This window comes from Silurus meridionalis, chromosome 23 (assembly GCF_014805685.1).
Source record: "Silurus meridionalis isolate SWU-2019-XX chromosome 23, ASM1480568v1, whole genome shotgun sequence".
NCBI classification, from domain to species: domain Eukaryota; kingdom Metazoa; phylum Chordata; class Actinopteri; order Siluriformes; family Siluridae; genus Silurus; species Silurus meridionalis.
Window position 1 is genome coordinate 2,452,359 of NC_060906.1, and position 22,798 is coordinate 2,475,156.

At 38.9% G+C, this 22,798-nt stretch overlaps 1 protein-coding gene, 2 long non-coding RNA genes and 1 other non-coding gene across 4 annotated transcripts in view; 3 read left to right on the forward strand and 1 right to left on the reverse strand.

The window, feature by feature from the left end:
* Positions 1-22,798, forward strand: part of LOC124377340 (ribonuclease inhibitor-like) — a 351,047-nt gene that overhangs the window by 71,943 nt on the left and 256,306 nt on the right. The window lies entirely within an intron of this gene.
* Positions 6-774, forward strand: LOC124376939. Its single transcript, XR_006924024.1, has 3 exons — positions 6-56; positions 150-212; positions 696-774. It is a non-coding gene; the product is annotated as an uncharacterized LOC124376939 (long non-coding RNA).
* On the forward strand, positions 2,053-2,918 carry LOC124376916. Its single transcript, XR_006924000.1, has 3 exons — positions 2,053-2,425; positions 2,516-2,605; positions 2,699-2,918. It is a non-coding gene; the product is annotated as an uncharacterized LOC124376916 (long non-coding RNA).
* Positions 18,221-18,302, reverse strand: trnas-uga. The gene has a single exon. It is a non-coding gene; the product is annotated as a tRNA-Ser (tRNA).

Here is a 22,798-nt window from a genome sequence, read left to right on the forward strand (position 1 = left end):
TTCCTGAAAGAGCGGCATCACGCCATATCAATCCACTTGTTTCTGCTGAGTCACAGGTAAGTGGCAATCATTTTCATAATCGAATAACTTATATTTTTTATTTAATATGTGATGTGCTACCAAGCTAACTCCCTAATCTCTTTTACCAGTGTATTGTTGATGTGAAGAAGCGTGCCGGTTCAAAGCAGTCCAGCATTTCTGCTGAATCATACGTAAGTTATGTATTAATCATTTTTTAATTATCATCTTATTTAACGTCATAATTTTTGATGTGTAAGCTTTGATGTGGGTGTCTCAAAATAACTATTTATTTGAATTTAGCTGCTTGTTACTGATTCCGCGTGGTTATGTTAGTTTTGTACCTCATTTAGAGTTTTAAATGCTTGGATTTGAAACAAATAGCGAATTCAAACGAGTCATTTGTTTATCGGAAAAAAAATCCACAATTAACGCAATGAGAGTTCAACGTGACGTTTGCTAGTCATATGCATTTGCAACACAAGGAATATAACTTTGGATTGTGTCGTTGGCTATCCAGACCAACTTAGCTCAAGACAGTTAGCTAGCTTGAAATTACATTGAAAAAGTGTGAAATTGCTGAAACAAATGTTTTTGCAAATTAGTAGTTCACTAATGAAAGAAAAATATGGAAGTAATGCAATGCAAATATTGTAAATGTTTTAATCCTGATACAGAGGTCTTGGTAAAGCATTACAGGCTTCATCATGGATGAGGTCACAAAGGGGAAAACTGGCCCTGCCTATACTCAGATTGTGTCTGCTCAAGATGTGTCTGGCAAGTTGCCCTTTTCAAACTTTATTTCTAATTTGGTAGCATGCTTAGCATTACATTTGGTCATTTTGTTTGCACATTATAAAAATAATAAAGCTGCACGCACCACCATTGCACGGGCACTAATAACAATTAGTAATTACGTTTACTTGTCAATTAATGCCCCCTCCTATCACTTATACTTCTAGGACACTGACCCTGAAGACCACAGCACCAGAGGGGTAAAGATCGGAGTCCTCACTGTGGTTGAAGATGATGTTGGCACTCCTGTTTCCGTGCAATAATCCTGGAAGAGGTCATTGTTCTACAGGATATTCCAGATCTGCCAGAAACCTTTGCTTACTTGTTCGGTCTTTTGTATGCACTCAATATGGAATACCCAAAAGAACTGAAATATACTTTTGAATTCATTCAGAAAATCTTCATGGATCTTGGCGGTACCTGCTCTGCTAGAGTCCAGTCACTAAAATTAAAACTGTTGTAGATGATGATTTTGCAGATGTCACTGAAGCTATGGTAAATGGGACAATGATTGTTGCAATTATACTTTAGTAATTAAATATTTAAAAAACATTCTTCTTTATAACAATGTATTATTCCATTTAAACTTTGCAGCCTTGAGGAATACTGAAGCTTTGAGTTTTTTTTGTTTGTTTTTATCTGGCTGTACTGGTACAAGCGAACAATTTTTTTCTGATACACTGTTACATATCATACTGTACTTTACCAAGTGTTTAGGTTTATTCAGATGCAGTGTAATGTATTCTCAATGTTGATTTGCCAAAATAATACAAAATGCTATATACAACGCTTGAACCTTGAATCTTTGAGTTTTACTCTGATGCTTTTAGTAATGTCTGTTTTGGATTTTTATGTACTTTGGTAATCAGTTGAATAAGAATACTTTATACACTGTTTGACTGGAGTGTGGTTAGAGGTGTTGCTTAGATGCTTTTACTTTTGTCTGTTTTAGGTTTTTAGACAAAATATTACTTGGTTTTTGGAAGCTCATCTTTCATTTTATGTTGAAACAATTCAGTATTTCAGTATTTCAATCATCTGCACTTGTGATTGCTTGTGATCTTTCAGTTATGATCATATTGTTGTAAACATTGTTTCATTGATCTGGTTTTTAAATAAATGATGTATTTTTTGCTAGGAGCCTCCTGGAGACACCTACAGAGCCATCACCAGCACACTGAAGGCTGAAAGTCTGACTTTCCAGAAGAGCAGTTGGTATGGTGATGATCTCTTTCCTGCTGCCTGGGACTACGTATTCAGCCTGGACCTTCTCTGTGCACAACTGGGCTGGATTTGGACCGTCTCCCATGTTATACAGTACTGAATGTGAAACTGCTTCAACTTGGTTAATTCTCATCTTTCTAGTTTTTTAAACATTAGATAAATTGCAAACCGGACAGTGTGTGTCCCAAATACTGCAAACGTTCTATTCTTGTTGCATAAACTTACAATTGATGGTATTCTATTACTGCCACAAAAACACTTAATGTGTCCAATTTTTTATTTATCAGAAAAAGTGTGTGGCTCATCTTGAATACTTTGCTAAAACAATCACAAACAAATGAAACAAAGTACAGAAACGTCTCTGTAGCAGCAATTTTCAGGCTACTTGGTAAGTTTCCTGTGAATCCTGTTTTAAAGCATTATCTCACATTATTTCTGAATTCTTCTGTTTTTCACTCATGTTCTTTATCTCAAACAGGGCGACTTGGCCATAATGGCCTTAAAGAGAACGTGGCAGCATCAGTGGAGGATCTGGTGAAAAGCATAACTGAGTTCAGGGGACAAAAAGGTATCACTAAATAATCAATTAAACAAGTCCTTTAGTTCTCTATCAGGAAAGTGCTTCAGCAAGTCTTAATTTTATGATGGATTTTGTGTGCAGATTTGCCGTGGGAGGTGCAGCTCTCAGTGGTTTATGCCACTCATGATCTGGCACCCAGCAGCCCCAAAGTCGCTCTGAACGCTTTAGAATCGTGGAAGAAAGACCTCACAAAGTCCGTTCCTCCAGCCGTCCCCAAGTGCCTGAAGCAGATCAGCTTCCCCTGTTCTCACATGAAGTCAAGAAAAATTCTTACATTAAATAATGTTTAATAGATTTTTTATTTTTGTACATAAATAAATAAAATTCATAATAGATCTGCACAGTGTTATTAATCGTCTCTTTACAGTTTCGGGTCGTGCATTTCACACCCAATCATCTGCCTTCAGTCCCAATCATCCTCTTAAGATCATCAATATGATGCCACAGCTGTAGAATCCATTATTATTATACAGCATATAATACATGCAGTATAACAGAGCGCATACAGATTCTTGTGCATTTTCCCTGCATTACAGTTTTCCTGCTGTTTTAAAATTAAGTCAAATTGTGTTTTTGTACAGATTCTACAAAGAAAATGCAAAAGTATAAATGGCTCAAGAAAAAAGTTATAATAATAATAATAATAATAATAAGTTTAATTTATATAGCGCCTTTCCCAAGCTCAAGGACGCTTTACAGAGTACAATATTTCAAGGCAGATGAAATATAATGAACATACATGAACATAAACATATTCGTCGGACATTTGCCCAGGACGAAGGATCACATGCAGCTGCATGAGTTAATAACAGAGACAACACAGACACAAAACATACAGAACAAGAGAAGGAACACTACATAATACATGAAACATACACCACATTTCAGAAAATGAAGGACTCCTAACACATATGCATTGACTGATAGTGGAGGTTGAAAAGGTGGGTCTTAAGCCTTGATTTAAATTCAGTCAAAGTGGTGATGGTTCTGAGTGCAATTGGCAGGGAGTTCCATAGTATTGGAGCAATGACAGAAAAGGCTCTGCCACCCGCAGAGGATAGACGGAATCTAGGAACCCATAGAAGTTCAGAATTTGAAGACCGGAGTGATCGTGAAGGAACATAGGAAGAGAGAAGATCAGAAAGATAGGGGGGAGAAAGAGCATTTAGTGCCTTATAAGTGAGCAGTATGATTTTATATTTTATGCGAGATGAGACTGGGAGCCAGTGAAGATCAAATAATATAGGGGTAATGTGGGCAGATTTTTTATTGGAGGTTAACATTCTGGCAGCCGAGTTTTGTATGTACTGTAAACGTGAGATTGAGTGAGCTGATAAACCAGAGAAGAGTGAATTGCAGTAGTCGAGACGGACGTAATCAGAGCATGCACTAATATTTCTGCATCATTTCTGCAGATAAAGGTCGAAGTTTGACAATGCGTTGCAGGTGAAAAAAGGCGTTTTAGAGAGGCTGCGAATATGGGCATCAAAGGATAGTGAGGGTCGAGTATAATACCTAAATTTCTAACAGTAGCTGAGGGGAAAATCGCAGTAGCATCCAGATCAAGACTAAAGTCCACAGAGTTGTTTTTTATTAGAGATGGGGGTCCAGTTATCAGAATGTCGGTTTTACCCAGATTCAAGCTAAGAAAATTTGAGTGTAGCCATTGTTTTAACTCGCTAACACAAGAGGAGAGTGAGGATTTTACATTAGCAGAATCTGGTTGACAAGCAGTATATAACTGAATATCATCAGCATAACAATGATAACTAAAACCATGTCTGCGAATGATGTTGCCAAGTGGCTGAATGTACACAATGAATAGTAATGGGCCAAGAACAGAGCCCTGTGGGACACCCTGTTTAAGTAAGACAGTAGGAGATTTGGAGTTGTGTATGGAGATGTGATATTGCCTGCCTGTGAGATAGGAGGAAAACCAGGATAGTGCAGAGCCTGATATGCCAAATTCCGCTAAGCGGGAAAGTAAGATCTTATGACAGACAGTATCAAAGGCAGAGCTGAGGTCTAATAACAGAAGTATAGTGAGACTACCTGAGTCTCCAATGAGTAAAAGATCATTAACAACCTTTACTAGCGCAGTCTCCGTGCTATGCTGTTGGCGAAAGCCAGACTGGAGAATATCTAAGAGGTTGTTACCAGCTAGGAATGACTGCAGCTGGGAGGCCACAGCCTTTTCCATGATCTTTGATACAAATGGCAGGTTGGAAATAGGGCGGTAGTTGGATAAGTCTGCCGGGTCCAGATTAGTCTTTTTGAGTATGGGAGTAACAGCAGCAGTCTTAAGTGACACAGGTACAGTAGAGGAGATAAATGACATATTAATGAGGTGGGAGATGGGGCAGAAATTGCCAATGTACAGTCTTTTAGCAGGAAAGTAGGTGCAGGATCAAGAATGCATGATGAGGAGTTAGATTTATGTATTAACTCAGTGATTAATGAGGAATTGGTTAGGGCTAGCGTTGTCAGACAATTATTCAATTGAGATTTCATATGCACATCGGTAGTTGGTTCTTCCCAAATGTCGCATACAGAGTATCTAGCTTACCCTGAAATGGTTCAAGAAAGAGCAACACATAACCATTGATTCAGAGTCACTAAGGGTGTGCTTTGGTGCTTGAGTCAGTTTATTAATTGTGCTAAATAATATTTTGGGCCTATTGCTTGCTTTGTTAATGATGCTGGAGATATGGGAAGAGCGGGCTGTATTTAAGGCCAGTTTGTATTGCTGAAGGCATTCAGCGTATATAAGAAAATGGCCGGTTGAACCAGTTTTCCTGAACAGACGTTCATGTTGTCTACATTTTACCTTCAAACCTCAAGTTCTGCATTGAACCACGGGAGGAATGGGACATAGGAACAGACCTAATCTTAGTTGGGGCAAACTTATCCAGCAATTTTTCAACAGTACAGCAATACTTGTCATAAATCATAGATGGGCAGTTTAAATTTAGCACATCAGAAAGAGCAGAGGAGGCAACAGAATCACAAAAGGAGCTAGTGTCAACAGTATTTAAATGACGATAACGTATGGTTAGATTTTGATGTGGTTGACTGGACAGATGGATGTAAAATCAAAGGAGATGAGTCTATGGTCAGAAAGAGGGGTAGCTAAACTGTCAACAGAGATATTATGCAGACCAGATGTACAAACAAGATCAAGCGTGTGACCATGAGTATGAGTTGGAAAATTAACATGCTGGATGAGGTTGAAACAGTCAAAGACAACATTTAGTTGACCAGCAGTGTAGCAAGTAGTATCAACATGAATGTTAAAATCACCAAGAAGAATAACTTGGGACGACACAGCACATGCTTGGGTTAGTAATTCACTGAGTTCTGAGAAAAGTCACTTTGTTGTTTGGTGGTCTGTAAATTAAGATAAGTACAACGGGATGTTTGATACCAAGCTTCATAACCATGTACTCAAATGTCGTGGTATTGTGAAAAACCAGTTCAGAGACAGTTAATGGCCTTAAAAATGACAGCAAGACCACCCCTTTACCAGTTGTACGTGGTTCTGTTATATATCGATATCCAGTAGGGGTAAGTAGATTCAGCTGGATAAAATCATCTGGTACCTGCCAAGTCTCTGTGAGGAATAACATATCAAATTTATTGTCAACTATTAGCTCATTCATGTAGGTGCCTTTGTCTGAGATAGAGCGACAATTTAGGAGGGCACAGTGTTTATTTGTTCCATTGACAGTAGGGGTATGCTTAATCTCAGAGTTAGTTATATTAATGTTGACAAGGTAGCGATGCCGATTATAAAACGCCGACTGTTTCATAGCCCTGCTACTGGACCAGATAGAGGGGATCGCAGATGATGATGACTGATGAAGAACGTATCTCCTTCTAGAAGAGCGATGTATATATCTTGGGCGACGAAGGATACCAGATGAGCGGCACTGGTCATACGTCACGGGGTCAAGGCGCCAGTGCCGTTTAGAGCCACTAGCTCGCAGGGCCTGTATACGATTTCCATTTGAGTATTGAAGCCAAAAATAGCCAGAGATAGAATAGTAAATGCCAGAAACTTTAACGTGCTGAGAGGAGCCATGGAAAAGTCAGCCAACAGCATTACCGCGTTAGCCAGAACCGAACCCAACCCAACATCAACAAAAGCACACGGAAAGGGCAGCTACGGACCAAACAGTATGCTAGCAGACAATCCACAAGTAGAGTGTTAACTCACCTCATAGTTAGTCAGATCGATGGTGGATCGAGAGGGTAGAGGGCTCATGAAAACTAGAAACCAAACTTTCCTGCCACAAAAAACCTCTCCAACACGAGTTCTCTAGCACGCCGAAAGGTAAAAGATAACTCGCAAAAAAAAACTCTCCAACACACCGAAAGGCAAAAGATAACATCCAGACGTATGGAAATTCCTCAGATCGGGAAGTAGTCCAAACAATAAATCCGAAACGTGAATTAACGCAACAGGCAGACAAAACAAAACAAAACAAAACAAAACAAAACAAAACAAAACAATAACCCAGCATGGAGCGGCAGCTAGATGCGCACAGCGTACCAAAACCGGAAGTTGCAAAATGATAGCAGTGCAAAATGATAGCAGTGTAGTGGAGGTGAAGAGAGTTTCTGATGAACGTGAAGCTGAAAGTTGTTAACTGTTGTGATCTGTTTGGGTTAACCTTTATATAATGTCCTTTATACTGAAAAACCTTAAAAATGACAGCAAGACCACCCCTTTACCAGTTATGCGTGGTTCTGTTATATATTGATATCCAGTAGGGGTAAGTAGATTCAGCTGGATAAAATCATCTGGTACCTGCCAAGTCTCTGTGAGGAATAACATATCAAATTTATTGTCAACTATTAGCTCATTCATGTAGGTGCCTTTGTCTGAGATAGAGCGACAATTTAGGAGGGCACAGTGTTTATTTGTTCCATTGACAGTAGGGGTATGCTTAATCTCAGAGTTAGTTATATTAATGTTGACAAGGTAGCGATGCCGATTATAAAAACGCGCCGACTGTTTCATAGCCCTGCTACTGGACCAGATAGAGGGGATCGCAGATGATGATGACTGATGAAGAACGTATCTCCTTCTAGAAGAGCGATGTATATATCTTGGGCGACGAAGGATACCAGATGAGCGGCACTGGTCATACGTCACGGGGTCAAGGCGCCAGTGCCCGTTTAGAGCCACTAGCTCGCAGGGCCTGTATACGATTTCCATTTGAGTATTGAAGCCAAAAATAGCCAGAGATAGAATAGTAAATGCCAGAAACTTTAACGTGCTGAGAGGAGCCATGGAAAAGTCAGCCAACAGCATTACCGCGTTAGCCAGAACCGAACCCAACCCAACATCAACAAAAGCACACGGAAAGGGCAGCTACCGGACCAAACAGTATGCTAGCAGACAATCCACAAGTAGAGTGTTAACTCACCTCATAGTTAGTCAGATCGATGGTGGATCGAGAGGGTAGAGGGCTCGCGAAAAACTAGAAACCAAACTTTCCTGCCACAAAAAACCTCTCCAACACGAGTTCTCTAGCACGCCGAAAGGTAAAAGATAACTCGCAAAAAAAAACTCTCCAACACACCGAAAGGCAAAAGATAACATCCAGACGTATGGAAATTCCTCAGATCGGGAAGTAGTCCAAACAATAAATCCGAAACGTGAATTAACGCAACAGGCAGACAAAACAAAACAAAACAAAACAAAACAAAACAAAACAATAACCCAGCATGGAGCGGCAGCTAGATGCGCACAGCGTACCCAAAACCGGAAGTTGCAAAATGATAGCAGTGCAAAATGATAGCAGTGTAGTGGAGGTGAAGAGAGTTTCTGATGAACGTGAAGCTGAAAGTTGTTAACTGTTGTGATCTGTTTGGGTTAACCTTTATATAATGTCCTTTATACTGAAAAAACCTTAAAAATGAGCGTGTTAATAACACATTAACCCAAATTCATTTTAACAGCACTAATATTATTAATGCACAATTAATGCAGCACGCATTTCTTCATTTTTATTAAAAATTAAAAACCTTTAACGCAACACATTTATTCACAACGTCCTTTCCTTTACTCAGATAGTTATACTTTTATCATGCCCCAACAAACACTTGGAGAGGTTTTCCATACGAACTACGATGCCCATGGGTTTTTTTCTGATCAGGGAAGAATCACACAGCACACAGAATGACGCATATGTTCTTATTCAGTTTAATGCAGATAACAGACAAGTATATATACACACACTGGAAAAAACCTGACCTAAAACTGTTCCTGATTGGGTAAGAACACATAGTAACCAGAGATATGTGAACCCACACAAAGACATTCCATGTACCTTACATACTCACATCGTAAAGATCCTATAGACACTGAACAGACAACATAAGAATGTGTTTAGAGAACCAGTGTGAGGCTCATCTTAATACTAACAGATATGAAAAAATAGAGTCCCAAAGCTTTACAAATGGCTTTATAACCTTTTCCAGACTGATACTTTCTCATTTGTTTCTGAATTTATTTGGATTTTGGCATGATGTCTCGCTTTTGAGGAGCTTTCGGTCGACTTCACTTTATCAGGCAGGTCCTATTTAAGAGATTTCTTGATTGCTAACAGGTCTGGCAGTAATCAGGCCTGGGTGTGGTGAGAGAAATTGAAGTATTTCACACAGGGCCATGTTGTTATGGGTTTTGTTTTCCCTCAATAATAAAAAAAATAAAAAATAAAAATATGTAAAAACTGCATGTTGTGTTCATTTGTGTATCGTTTACTAATATTTAAATTAGTTTGATGATCTGAAACATTAAAGTGTGACAACTATGCAAAAAAATAAGAAATCATTAAGGGGCAAACACTTTTTCACACCACTATATATATATATATATATATATATATATATATATATATATATATATATATATATATATATATATATAAGAGGATGAGGAGAAACTAATTATGGAGCTACCAACAGGCCAACAGCAACACTGAAGGAACTACAGGAATTTCAGGCAGGTGCTGCTCACACCTTACATGTGACTACCGTATACTGTATTCTGTACAAGTCTGGGCTGTGGGGTAGGGGGCAAGAAGGAAGCCATTCTTTTACAAAGAACAATATGCAAGCCTGTCTGTCTTCTTCTTCTTCTTCTTCTTTCAGCTGCTCCTATTAGTGGTCACCACAGTGGATCATCTTTCAAACAACCACCTGCATGTCTTCTCTCACCACATCCATAAACCTTCTCCATGCTTCTACAGACATACATGACACACACACACACACACACCAATATCTCAAAAACCCAAAGGTGAATGAGAGAGATCTCAAAGTGACCTACCTAGTAGCTCAACTCGTAGCCTAATCAAAAAAAGCCCCACACTGTGGCTCTGACGCAGTTAAAGAAATCGCTAAAGTTCCTCTCAGATTACACAATTACCAGACATATTGATGAAACTGAAAACAGAGAGACACTGAGAGCTGCTGAGCGAAAGCTTTGTAAGTGTGTGTTGAGTACATGTGTATTATCTAGCAAATCTAAGTTCCTTACCATCTCTCTCTCTCTCTCTCTCTCTCTCTCTCTCTCTCTCTCTCTCTCTCTCTCTCAGGATACCCAGAAGGACAAATGAAATGGGAGATGCTCCCAGAATAAACAGAATTGATGTTGATGCCTTCAGGCACAATAATATTATTGGACCTCCGCAGAATCCAAACCGAAGTAAGTTTCTCTTTAAAGCAGCTGCTGTTACAGAACCACTGTGAATGAGTGTGTGAGCGAGTTTGTGAATAAACGTGTTAGAGATCACACAGTATGTTTCTTATCTTCCTTTGTAGTTATTCTTGTTCCTGTCAGGATCATTAGGAACAGACTTTAGAGTCCAGACACATGTACTGTAAGTATCTCCTCAAAAGCACATGCTGTTACAGAACCTCACTGTGAGCGAGTGTGTGAACGAGTGTGTTAGATCTCATTCAGCTAATGAACATGTAATCGTGTATCATTTCATCACGTGTGAATTTGTACGTTTGATTCTTTCGTGTGAAATGCTGCTTTTGTGTAAGTTACAGATGTTACATGTTTGTTTCACATGAAAATACAGTGATCTGATATGTGAATAATGATGTGGCTGCATTCTGAACACTTGGTGCTTCTTGTTTCTGCTGTTAAAATGTGTGACGTATTTCTTGTTGTTTTTTAGATTCTTTATATGAGGTGTATGTTTCAACCACCTCCAAACCTTCACCATCGCCTAAAGATGAAATGACACAAAATAATTTCTCACATTTTTTAATCAGTTTTTAAAACAATAACAACAACAAACATAAAAAAACATGTGTCTCTGTTTGTATTACTCCCCATTCTACTGGACCCACTGCATGGAGTTTACTGGGTGGCACCTGGAACTTCAGATCGCTGAAGATGCACAGGCTAAAACTCAGACAGAGTAAAAACCTCCCTATGTATTCACAATTTAAGTTTCAGTGACACGTCAAATAAAGTCACAGTTAAAGTATGTGTTAAACTCAGGCCAGCGAGACAAATCCAACCCGACGTACAATTATATCCGGCCCGCAAGATGATTTTATATAGATCTATTATTATTATTATGAATGGCCTGGCAATATGTAGCTCTAATAACACAAACTACAGATCCCATAATGCAGCACTTCAGCTCCCTTACCGAACTCTAGACTACCTGGGAACATTCCAGCGTCAACCAAGTCGAGCTTCTGTTATTGTGTTATTGTTATTGTGAAACAGCGCCTCACAGTGGTGAAGAGAAAAGTGGATTCTGAAAACAGAGCCTTTCACAGCCGATGTGATTCTGAGTAGATGTTTACTGACACTGGCGGTAAACACGTGTGTCTTATATGTGGAGCGAATGTGGCTGTAATTGAAGAATTGAATCTAAGACGCACTACGAGACAAAACATAAGGAGAAGCTGAAAAACCTGAATGCAGAGCAGAAGATACAGAAAGTAGAAGAGTTAAAGAAGAATCTGACATTTCAGCAGACGTTTTACACCAGAGCAAAATCACAAAGTGAAGCTGGTGTGAAAACAGAGGAGAAATCAGACTCACATCAGCAGGTTATTTACTGAGGGAGAGTTTCTGAAGAGCTGCATGATGAAGCTGTGACACGTCTGGTGTTTGACTCCAGATATTTTTAAGTAAGTTATTTAAAGTTTAAGATAATTTTTTATAAAATGGCATAAAAGCAAAGAAATCTGATTGTTTTAATTTGTTGTGATTTTAACGTTTACTTTAAAGCACAATTTTTATTGATTTGTTCAGGGTTTTTTCGCAGCATGTTCATATTTCTAACTTGTATCATTTTGACAGGAGATATTTTTATGGAGAGCTATTTATTTAACATTTAAGTTTATTTATTCTGGAATAATATTCCTGTTTGTATTTATTCATATTTGTGTTAAAAAAAACATTGTTTTAGTGTGTTCAATAAAAAAAGTGTGCTTTGAGTTTTGGCCCCTGTGCAATTGAGTTTGACCCTGACATAGATAAATATCATTTATTATTAATAATAACATATAATTAAAAGTAAATTGAGCAAATTTGTTAATTCAGAAATGTGTATCAAACTGGTAGCCATTCACATCAGTCGGTACCCAAGAAGTAGCTCTCGATGTCAAAAAGGTGGGTGACCCCTGTTCTAGTTGATTGCAAAAATGTAAAGAGAGATCCACTAGATTTGGGGCTTAAGAATTTGTTTTGTTGCCTGAGGGCAAAGCTGTGCAGTAGAGGGTTAAAATAAACCATCCATAAATCATTCAGTACCAGATTCATCTTATTTATTGTGCTGAATCTTTGACTGGGTTTCATTCATTCTCCATCACACAGAACTGTGTCTATCAGCTCACACTTACACAACAGAGATCCCCAAACTCCCTCCCACACTGCTCTCATAATATTCTTTCATTTCTCCTCAAGATACTCCACAGCATCCTGTTCTTGGGTCACATCTATCCAGAATTATACAAACCAGAGAAGATATTTGAAGATGGTGAGATTTTAAGGAGTACTATGGAAGCTTTCCCAGGGCCATTCAAATGTTCCTCTCAAAACACCTTTCTCCTACTTCCTGGAACTGGTCAGTGAAACAGAATCATTTAGAATAATAAAATGACTTTTATTTCCCTCGATATCTCACTGATGTCTTTTCCCTCAGACCACAACATTGTACGGCTCAACCGATGCAGCTGCAGTGGTGCATAAGCAGATTTTTCCTGATTTATTGGATAATTGTCACAAATCAGGTGGTCAATATCCTCTGATTCCCACCGTCATGTGCATCTGTGAGAGTGGCAGGTGTGGATACTATGGAGTGTCTCTGTCCTGTGAAAGTCACATTGCCAACAAGATCATGACTGCTGTTTCCTGTCTTCATGTCTGCCATCCCAAAGTGGCCTCTGTTGTGATGTCAGTGTTTCCAGATGACTCTAGAGATCCAAAATGCTTACAACTTCCAAATGGTGTTAGCTGTAAAGCGTACAAACTAAAGAACCTGATCAAGGTGAAACCACCACCATGTTTCACCTGCAATCAGTTTTTTTCTCTACCTAAACACACACAAAATAAAAATACTCCTGGTAACTGTGCTGAATACTTGATTGCTACAAATAATATGGCCACAATTTCCAACAGCCACCAGTTAAAACATTTAGTACAAACAATGACAGATTGATGGATTGATGACAGGGTGTATGGAAAAAAGATCTGAGGAAAACATAAGTCTCTACAGCATCAAACAAATTTATGATGATACTATGAAAGCATTCAGTGTAAATTCACAGTGATCAGTGTTCAAGTTTTTTGGTTATTTGTTTATTGTTAGTTGTTTGTTATTTATTTGGTTATTTGTAAATACTTTTATCTCTTCGCTTTCTCTATAATATCAATGTGGATAATGAGGATTTTGTGCTCAACAAGGCATGCACAACATGAAATAAAAAAGTGTATCACAGTGTTCTAGTCTTGTACTTATTTGTTTGGTATTGTTATTTGTTTTTATTTCTTCTTCTTCTTTTGGCTTCTCCCATTAGGGGTCTCCACAGCGGGTCATCCGTCTCCATCCCCCCCTGCATGTCTTCCCTCACCACATCCATGAACCTCCTCCTTGATCTATCTCTTTTCCTCCTTCCTGGTGGCTCCATCCTCAGCATTCTCCTACTGATATACCCCATGTCCCTCCTCTGCACATGTCCAAACCATCTCGATCTCACCTCCCTCACCTTGTCTCCAAAACGTCCTACATGCGCTGTCCCTCTAATAAACTCGTTTCTCATCCTGTCCATCTTCGTCACTCCCAACGAACATCTCAACATCTTCAGCTCTGCTACCTCCAGCTTCACCTCCTGTCTTTTACTCAATGCCACTGTCTCTAAACCATACATACTCTTCCTCTTTTAGTTTTCACCATCTTATTCTTCTTTCAGTCCTCACCCTCCTTCTCTTTTTCTTCACCTCCAAAACCATCCTACAGACCACCATCCGATGCTGTCTAGCTACACTGTCCCTTGCCATCACCTTCCTGTCTCCAATCTTTTTCAGGGTACATCTCCTCCATAGAACATCGTCCACCTGTGTGCACCTTCCTCCACTCTTATACATCACCCTGTGATCCTCCTTCTTCTTAAAATACATGTTCACCACTGCCATTTAGCAAAATCCATCCTTTTAGCAAAATCCACCACAATCTGCCCACATTCCTCTCCTTAAAGCCATGTTTTATGCTGGATGTCCTTCATAACACAAACCTCCACATTTATCCAGACTTGAGACCAACACTAAGAGTGAGCTGACTTGTGCAACACTAATGACTGTGTTCTTCATTAAACACTGTACACACACACACACACACACACACACACACACACACACACACACACACACTACACTTCCACTCTGTAAGTCTGTAATGTATTTAAATACCAAAGTTATAATATTTCTGTGTGATTTATCAGAAGTATTTAGTGTTTGATTTTAAACATTAAGGGATCTCACTGACTCAAAATATCAAGAAAATAAAAAGATAATATTAATTATAAATAAGTGTTATTTATAATTGAATAATGCATAATTCTCCTTATTGTTCCTAATATTATGCTAAATGATGTTCTGTATCACTAGATGATATTGTGTAAATGGTTTGTGAAGATCGATGATCTCCGGTCATGTAAAGGTTTTATATGAGAGATTGAAAATCAGGAAGCTCTTGAAGCTGGAATTAATACTGAATAGAAACACTGAAGTCCATCTCACATGTCCTCAAAGCTTTGACCTTGATAGTACTCTTTGGTTCCTGGAAACTGGAGGCCATGTTCAAACAGTTCCTTAAGGTTGTTATTGGTGAGATGGAGCCTGTTACCTTTATTAGCAAACACTTTTCCATCCTCACACACCATCAGCACCAGTTCATCTTCAAGGGAGTCACAGGAGAACTCCTTAAAAACACCAATCACCTGCACGTACATGTGATCTGGGAGGTAGAACTCCTGCCACTCCTCTAATATCTCAGGTTCATTTCTGTATGATGTTTCTGCCAAGGACCCGATGAGTGTGGGTGTGGATGAGTGTGTAATGGTCAGTGATTTGAGTGTGATGGTCAGTGATTTGAGTGTGATGGTCAGTGATGAGTGTGTTATGATCAGTGTTAAGTGTGATGATCAGTGATGTGATTGTGATGGTCAGTGATGAGTGTGATGGTCAGTGATGAGTGTGATGGTCAGTGATGTGAGTGTGATGATCAGTGATGAGTGTGATGATCAGTGATGAGTGTGATGATCAGTGATGAGTGTGATGATCAGTGATGTGAATGTGACTGTCAGTGATGAGTGTGATGGTCATGTGATGGTCAGTGATGTGAGTGTAATAGTCAGTGACGAGTGTGATAGTCAGTGATAAATGTGTGATGATCAGTGATGAGTGTGATGATCAATGTATTTCCAGTAGATTAACACCTGAAAATACTGTCTGGAGCTGAAGAACCTACAGCTTCTATTACTCCACATTCAGATTTCAAAGATTTCACTTTACATGTTTCTCCTTTTCTCTCTCTTGGTCAGTGATATGAGTAATGGTCAGTAATATGAGTGTAATGGTCAGTGGTGAGTGTGATGGTCAGTGATGAGTGTGATGCTCAGTGATGAGTGTGATGATCAGTGATGTGATTGTGATGGTCAGTGATGAGTGTGATGGTCAGTGATGTGAGTGTGATGATCAGTGTTAAGTGTGATGATCAGTGATGTGATTGTGATGGTCAGTGATGATTGTGATGGTCAGTGATGAGTGTGATGGTCAGTGATGTGAATGTAATGGTCAGTGATGAGTGTGATGGTCAGTGATGTGAGTGTGATGATCAGTGATGAGTGTGATGATCAGTGATGTGAATGTGATGGTCAGTGATGAGTGTGATGGTCATGTGATGGTCAGTGATGAGTGTGATGCTCAGCGATGTGAGTGTGTTGATTAGTGATTAGTGTGATGATCAGTGATGAGTGTGATGATCAGTGATGTGAGAAGGACGGTCAGTGATGAGTGTGATGGTCATGTGATGGTCAGTGATGAGTATGATGGTCAGCGATGTGAGTGTGATGATCAGTGATTAGTGTGATGATCAGTGATGAGTGTGATGATCAGTGATTTGAATGTGACGGTCAGTGATGAGTGTGATGGTCATGTGATGGTCAGTGATGAGTGTGATGGTCAGCGATGTGAGTTTGATGGTCAGTGATGTGAGTGTGTTGATAAGTGATGTGAGTGTGATGGTCAGTGATGTGAGTGTAATAGTCAGTGAAGAGTGTGACAGTCAGTGATGAATGTGTGATGATCAGTGATGAGTGTGATGATCTGTGTATTTCCAGTAGATTAACACCTGAAAATACTGTCTGTAGCTGAAGAACAGCTTCTTTTACTCCACATTCAGATTTCAAAGATTTCACTTTACATGTTTCTCCTTTTCTCTCTATTGTTTAGTGATGCGAGTGTGATGGTCAGTGATAGTCAGTGATGTGAATGTGATGGTCAGTGATGAGTGTGATGGTCAGTGATGTGAGTGTGATGGTCAGTGATGTGAGTTTAATGGTCGGTGATGAGTGTGTGATAATCAGTGATGTGTAAAGATCAGTAATGGGAGTGTGATGGTCATTGATGTGAGTGTAATGGTCAACGATGTGAGTGTAATGGTCAGTGAAGTGAATGGTAAAGTTAGAGAAGAGAGTTAATAAGAAATAGAAAACAGAAAGTGAATCGTAGTCAGCGGGATTCTAACCTGCACAGGGGGACGCCATTGGATTTCAAGTCCATCACCTTAACCACTCGGCCACAACTACTACACAAGTCTCTATCATCCCCTACTTAAACTGGAAGCCCTATTAACACAAGAAAACACAAGTAAACAATATCTGTATAATTAACACGAAATGTGAACAGAAAACAAATCATAGTCGGCAGGATTAGAATCTGTGCGGGGAGACACCAATAGATTTCCATTCCATCACCTTAACCACTCAGCCACAAATACTACACAATTCTCTACCATCCCCTACTTACACTGGAAGCCCTATTAACACAACAACCTGTAAACTAACTGGATCAGGGTAATTCATAGGAAATGTAAACAGAAAGTGAATCGTAGTCAGCAGGACTCAAACCTGCGCAGGGGGACCCCAATGAATTTCAAGTCAATCGCCTTAACCACTCGGCCACGACTACTGCACAGTTAACAGTCACCCCTATTTCAACTGGAACCCCTATTAACACAAGAAAACACAAGTGAACCACATCTTTATAATTAAAATGAAATGTGAACATAAAATATGTCATAGTCTGCAGGATTCGAACCTGCGCAGGGAGACCCCAATGGATTTCTAGTCCATCGCCTTAACCACTCGGCCACAACTACTACACAATTCTCTATCATCCCCTACTTAAACTGGAAGCCCTATTAACACAACAACCTGTAGACTAACTGGATCTGGGTAATTCATAGGAACTATAAACAGGAAGTGAATCGTAGGTGGCAGGATTCAAAACTGCGTGGGTAGACCCCAATGGAGTTCAAGTCCATCGCCTTAACCACTCGGCCAGAAATACTACACAGTTAGCGGTCACCCCTACTTCAACTGGAACCCCTATTAACACAAGAAAACACAAGTAAACAATATATTTATAATTAACACGAAATGTGAACAGAAAGTATATCGTAGTTGGCAGGATTCGAACCTGCACGGGGAGACCCCAATGAATTTCTAGTCCATCACCTTAACCACTCGGCCACAACTACTACACACTTTATCTATCGTCCCCTATTTAAACATGAAGCCCTATTAACACAAGAAAACTCAAAAGAGCCATATCTGTATAATTAACACGAAATGTGAACCGAAAACAAATCGTAGTCTGCAGGATTCAAACCTGTGCAGGGAGACCCAAATGGATTTCTAGTCCATCACCTTATCCACTCAGCCACAACTAATACACAAGTCTCTGTCATCCCCTACTTAAACTGGAAGCCCTATTAACACAACAACCTGTAAACTAAGTGGATCAGGGTAATTCATAGGAAATGTAAACAGAAAGTGAATCGTAGTCAGCAGGATTCGAACCTGCGCAGGGGGACCCCAATGGATTTCAAGTCCATCGCCTTAACCACTCGGCCACGACTACTGCTCAGTTAACGGTCACCCCTACTTTAACTGGAACCCCTATTAACATAAAAAAACACAAGCATCCACACTCTCCACCTATGCCCAGGACTACCTTCAGAAGATGGGTTCACTTTATGAATACCTTTGTGAAGGTAAGATGCAGCACTGCATCAACTTGTGTTAAGTATGACAAAGATTTGCATCAATGTTTAAATCTTAAAGGGACGGCTCCCCCCTAAAACTTGAATTAATCGCCTTAAACTTCTAACCTCCTTGACAGTGGAAACTTAGGAAAGGTTTCCATTTTTATATAACCAACACAGAGTTTGTTAGCACAATACTGTGTCTTTTCATACAATTCAACTTTTTAAATATTAATTTAGCTTTAGACACGGCCAAACAGCACTTCCTCAAACCATTTTCTAATATTTGGCAAACTACAACATGTCTCCAAAATATATTTTTTACCTGTCCACTGTCACAGTTTTATCTGTATAGTATTGAAAGTTTGAAAGTAATTGCACAAAATTTGCTGATGAAGAACTATGACGGTTTGTTCTTTATTTTCATTTATCAGTCATTGATGACTGAAATGTAGTTTTAGAGTAAACCATCTCTTAAACTATTTTCTTATTTAGTCCCCAAAAGAGAGCAAGCTTTTGGGAATGTTGGGAAGAGCACAACACATGCATGTCAAGTTCCAGCTCACCACATTTGCAATTTGGCATCCAGGAACCCACAGAATTTGACTGTATGATTTAAACAGATTAACATTTAAAACAGAGATTAACCATGAGTTTAAACTGCACCTGTTTTAAGTAAGCAAAACACTTGTTCAACTTGCAGAGGATGGAACCAGGATTCCAGTGGCAATGATGATCAGCTGATGACGCTGCGTCTCACACCCTGTGATCCATTGGAGAACACAAGCAACCTGGAGGAGGTGAAGACCACAGAGGTGGAAGAGACAAGAACATGCTGGTGGAGCCCATGAGTAATACAGAAGGGCAGGTGAAGGGGATGAGCACTGCAGAGGAGCAGGTGGAGCAGATCAGCACTATGGAGAAGCAGGTGGAGGGGATGAGCACTACAGAGAAGCAGGTGGAGCAGATCAGCACTATGGAGGAGCAGGTGGAGCAGATCAACACTATTTAAAAAATATTATTTTAAGGTTTTTGGAAATCAAATATTGCCAAAAGAAATTAGTAAATGTCACGAACCAGAAATATTTATGAGATGAAATAATTAAGAGTAGCTCTGCCTTAATGATTGTTCTTCGTCATCATTTATGCTGATCAGAGGGGGAGGAGCCTTGAACAGAAAAAAAGATGCATGCCATTAGCAGAACTAAAAAGGAAAAAAAACTAAATGAAAACCCAAGCTGATGACTTTGTGAAAGCGATTTCCCTTAGTTCATCTGGTGTTATTTAATACCATTTCTCTTTCTTGGTGTTAGTTTTTTACTTTTTTTGTGCTAAGACAACCTTATTGAGTTATGGCTTGTGTATTGTTCAGTCTTTTGTGACGTCAGACATTTTAAAATCATACTGTGGATAATTCCTCTAAAATGTTTAAACATCTGAGTGAAGTGATAAATGAACAGTTGATTTGCTGCTTAAGTGTTCATGTAGATTGCCAATCGTATTAGTGTGGTGTGTGTAACATAGGTCATGTGGTGTTCTGCTAACCATGCAGTCTCATGCTCTGATATCAGCTATAGGCTAATTGAATGCTTGCAGATAATTTAAGCAATTATTTAGATAAAAGAAGCAATTTATTGTTATAAAATTGAGTGTCAGTAAATGTGTTGATGCATTTTGAACATTATTACATTGTAAATTATAATTTGAAATATTAATGTGTGTAAATGAGAATTTACTGCAATAAATTATTTTCCTGCCTTGTGTTTTCATGGTTGTTGTTTTTTTTCTCCCTCCCCTTATTGCCTCTTCCCAATTAGTCTGACATCTCTCTTTGATGCTGGATGAGGAGTTCTCAGAGCTCTGGAATTAGAATCGTTTCTACCATCAGCTAGGAGCTCAACATTGGTGGAGACTGGCGAGCCCCTTGTTTCCTCTGAACCTGGATCATTTTCTGTTCTTCATCTGTGTGCTAGAACCATAAGTGCACCATTTTCCTTTTCTTTTTCTCCCTCTCTCTTCCTGGATTTCCATGAACTTTTTTTGGAATGTGTTGCAGGTCTGAATGACAGGAAAGGATGTATGTTTACAAATGACATGAAGCTGACCAAACAAAACATGAAATATTTTGTGTTCATATTGTCTGCAATGAAATACAAGTCAAAGTAAATTTAGAAATCACTACTTTCTTTTTTTATTTGCGTTTTCCATACTGTCCCAACTTTTTCTGATTTGGGGTTGTAGTTTTCTAGTTTTTCCATTGCGGGACGATTTTACAGTCTTTAAAACGATTTGCATGAAAACTGAATACATAGAATCTATCGAGTCTCACCATAGATAAAACATTATCCCTGCTGTGGGTCATGTTTACTGCCTGGTCTTAGTGTTCATGTTCCTCCAAAAGTTCTGATCAGCTGTACAAGTGTTTTTTGAGAGCTAATATGTGGTGGTATGTGATTCCTATCCAGTTTATCATCTTCAGTGCAATTAAAATCCCCACCTAGAAACAAAAAACCTTCTGAATTTATGTTTTTTAAAGTGGAGCTGATTTTGTTTAGAAAGAGGATTTTTTTTCTGCCCCTTCGTAGGTGCGTAAACATTAAAAAAATTCATTTCTGTGTTTTGAAATTTTGCTTGTACTTTTAAAATGTGCCCTTCAACTATTTCTTCCATTTTGTAAGAGGTTGGTAGAAAGTTTTTTTAAAAAAAAGAGTATTGCTACTCCTCCACTAGTAGAGCACATCCAATCCACTTCAGTTTTATGATCCCTGTGTGATTCCTGAATAAACATGACATCAATCCGTTTCAGCTTTATAAACTCAAACAACACCATTCTTTTCTGACCAGCTCTAGCAGCATTTAGATTAAGAGTTCCTACTTTTACATCCTTCATATTGGAAATAGAGAACAACATACCTATACAGTACAGTACAGTACAGTAGTGACACTGGGCACCAGTTCTTCAGCTGGGTCAGGTCTCCCTTCTTTGCAGCAGGCGCTTTTCTTCTAAACAGTTGTAGCTGCTAATTCCAGGTCTTTCTGAAGCTCTCCACAAGTGGTCCTTGGCTCTTGGACAACTCTTCTGATATTCTTTTTGCTCCTCTGTCTGAAATTTTGTGAGGAGCACCTGGTCATGGCTGCTTTATGGTGAGATGATGTTCTTTCTACTTCTGGATTATGATCCTAACAGTTCTCGCTGGAACATTCAGAAGTTTAGAAATCCTTCTGTAAACAATGCCATTAGTATGTTTTGCAACAATAAGGTTGTGAAGGTCTTGAGAGAGCTCTTCACTTTTACCCATCATGAGATGTTTCTTGTGTGACACCTTGGTAATGAGATCTTTATACAGGCCATTAGTTGGGACTGAAGCAGCTGATATTGATTTTCACTGACACGGGGCAGAACTGCTTTCTAATTACTGATTGATTTCAGCTGGTGTCTCGACTTCCATGCCTTTTTTCACCTGCCTTTCTTCATGTGTTCAACACTTTTTCACCAGATGGATTAAAATTAAAGTAACAAGTCTGTTTTTGAAAATGTAAAAGTAGAAAGTACAGATATTTATGGGAAAAAAAATTAATAAGTAAAAGTAAAAAGTTTTGAGGAAAATAAATAATGAAGTAAAAGACTGATTAAAATTACACTTAAATTGTACAAGAGTCTGTTATTATCAATATAATCATCTTTCTAATAATAATAATGATAATAATAATAATAATAATAATAAATCTAGTAATGTATCTTGTAGGTTCCCTGGTGGTCTTTAGGCCTTAGTGCCGGTGTTGTGCCTAATTCAAACCCCCGGTCTGAAATCAACCCCCCTACGCGTGCACGCGCACAGTACCGTTCTAATTCCTGTAGATGGCACTAAAAACACGGAAGATTGTGTCAAATGTTTTCTGGTCCTAACGCCAAAAGATCAAATTGAAGAAAACGTATACAGCTTCCTGTAGATGGCAGAATAAACTCAGGAATGTAATCATTTGCTTTTAAAACCACCTGCGTGAATTCCAACCGCGTATTTATTTTGCGTTAATACCTAGACTTACTTAAATTACTCTGATACACAAGTAAAACAAAATATATTTAAATGGTTAATTTCTTTTTATTAAAATGGACATAACCTAACACCCCCTGCTTATTTCTTTTTCCTTCATACTCAGAGTTACCAAACTTGCTGTGATACACCTACACAAGTAATAATGTATGTGTAAAATACTACATTTATGCTAACAACATGGACAGTTGTATTATTAAGGGGGTATTATTTAGGCAAGCTGATTGTAAACCCCTGCCTGAATTCTACCCCCCTTCTATTTCTTTTTCCTTTATACTCAGAGTTACCAAACTTGCTGTGATACACCTACACAAGTA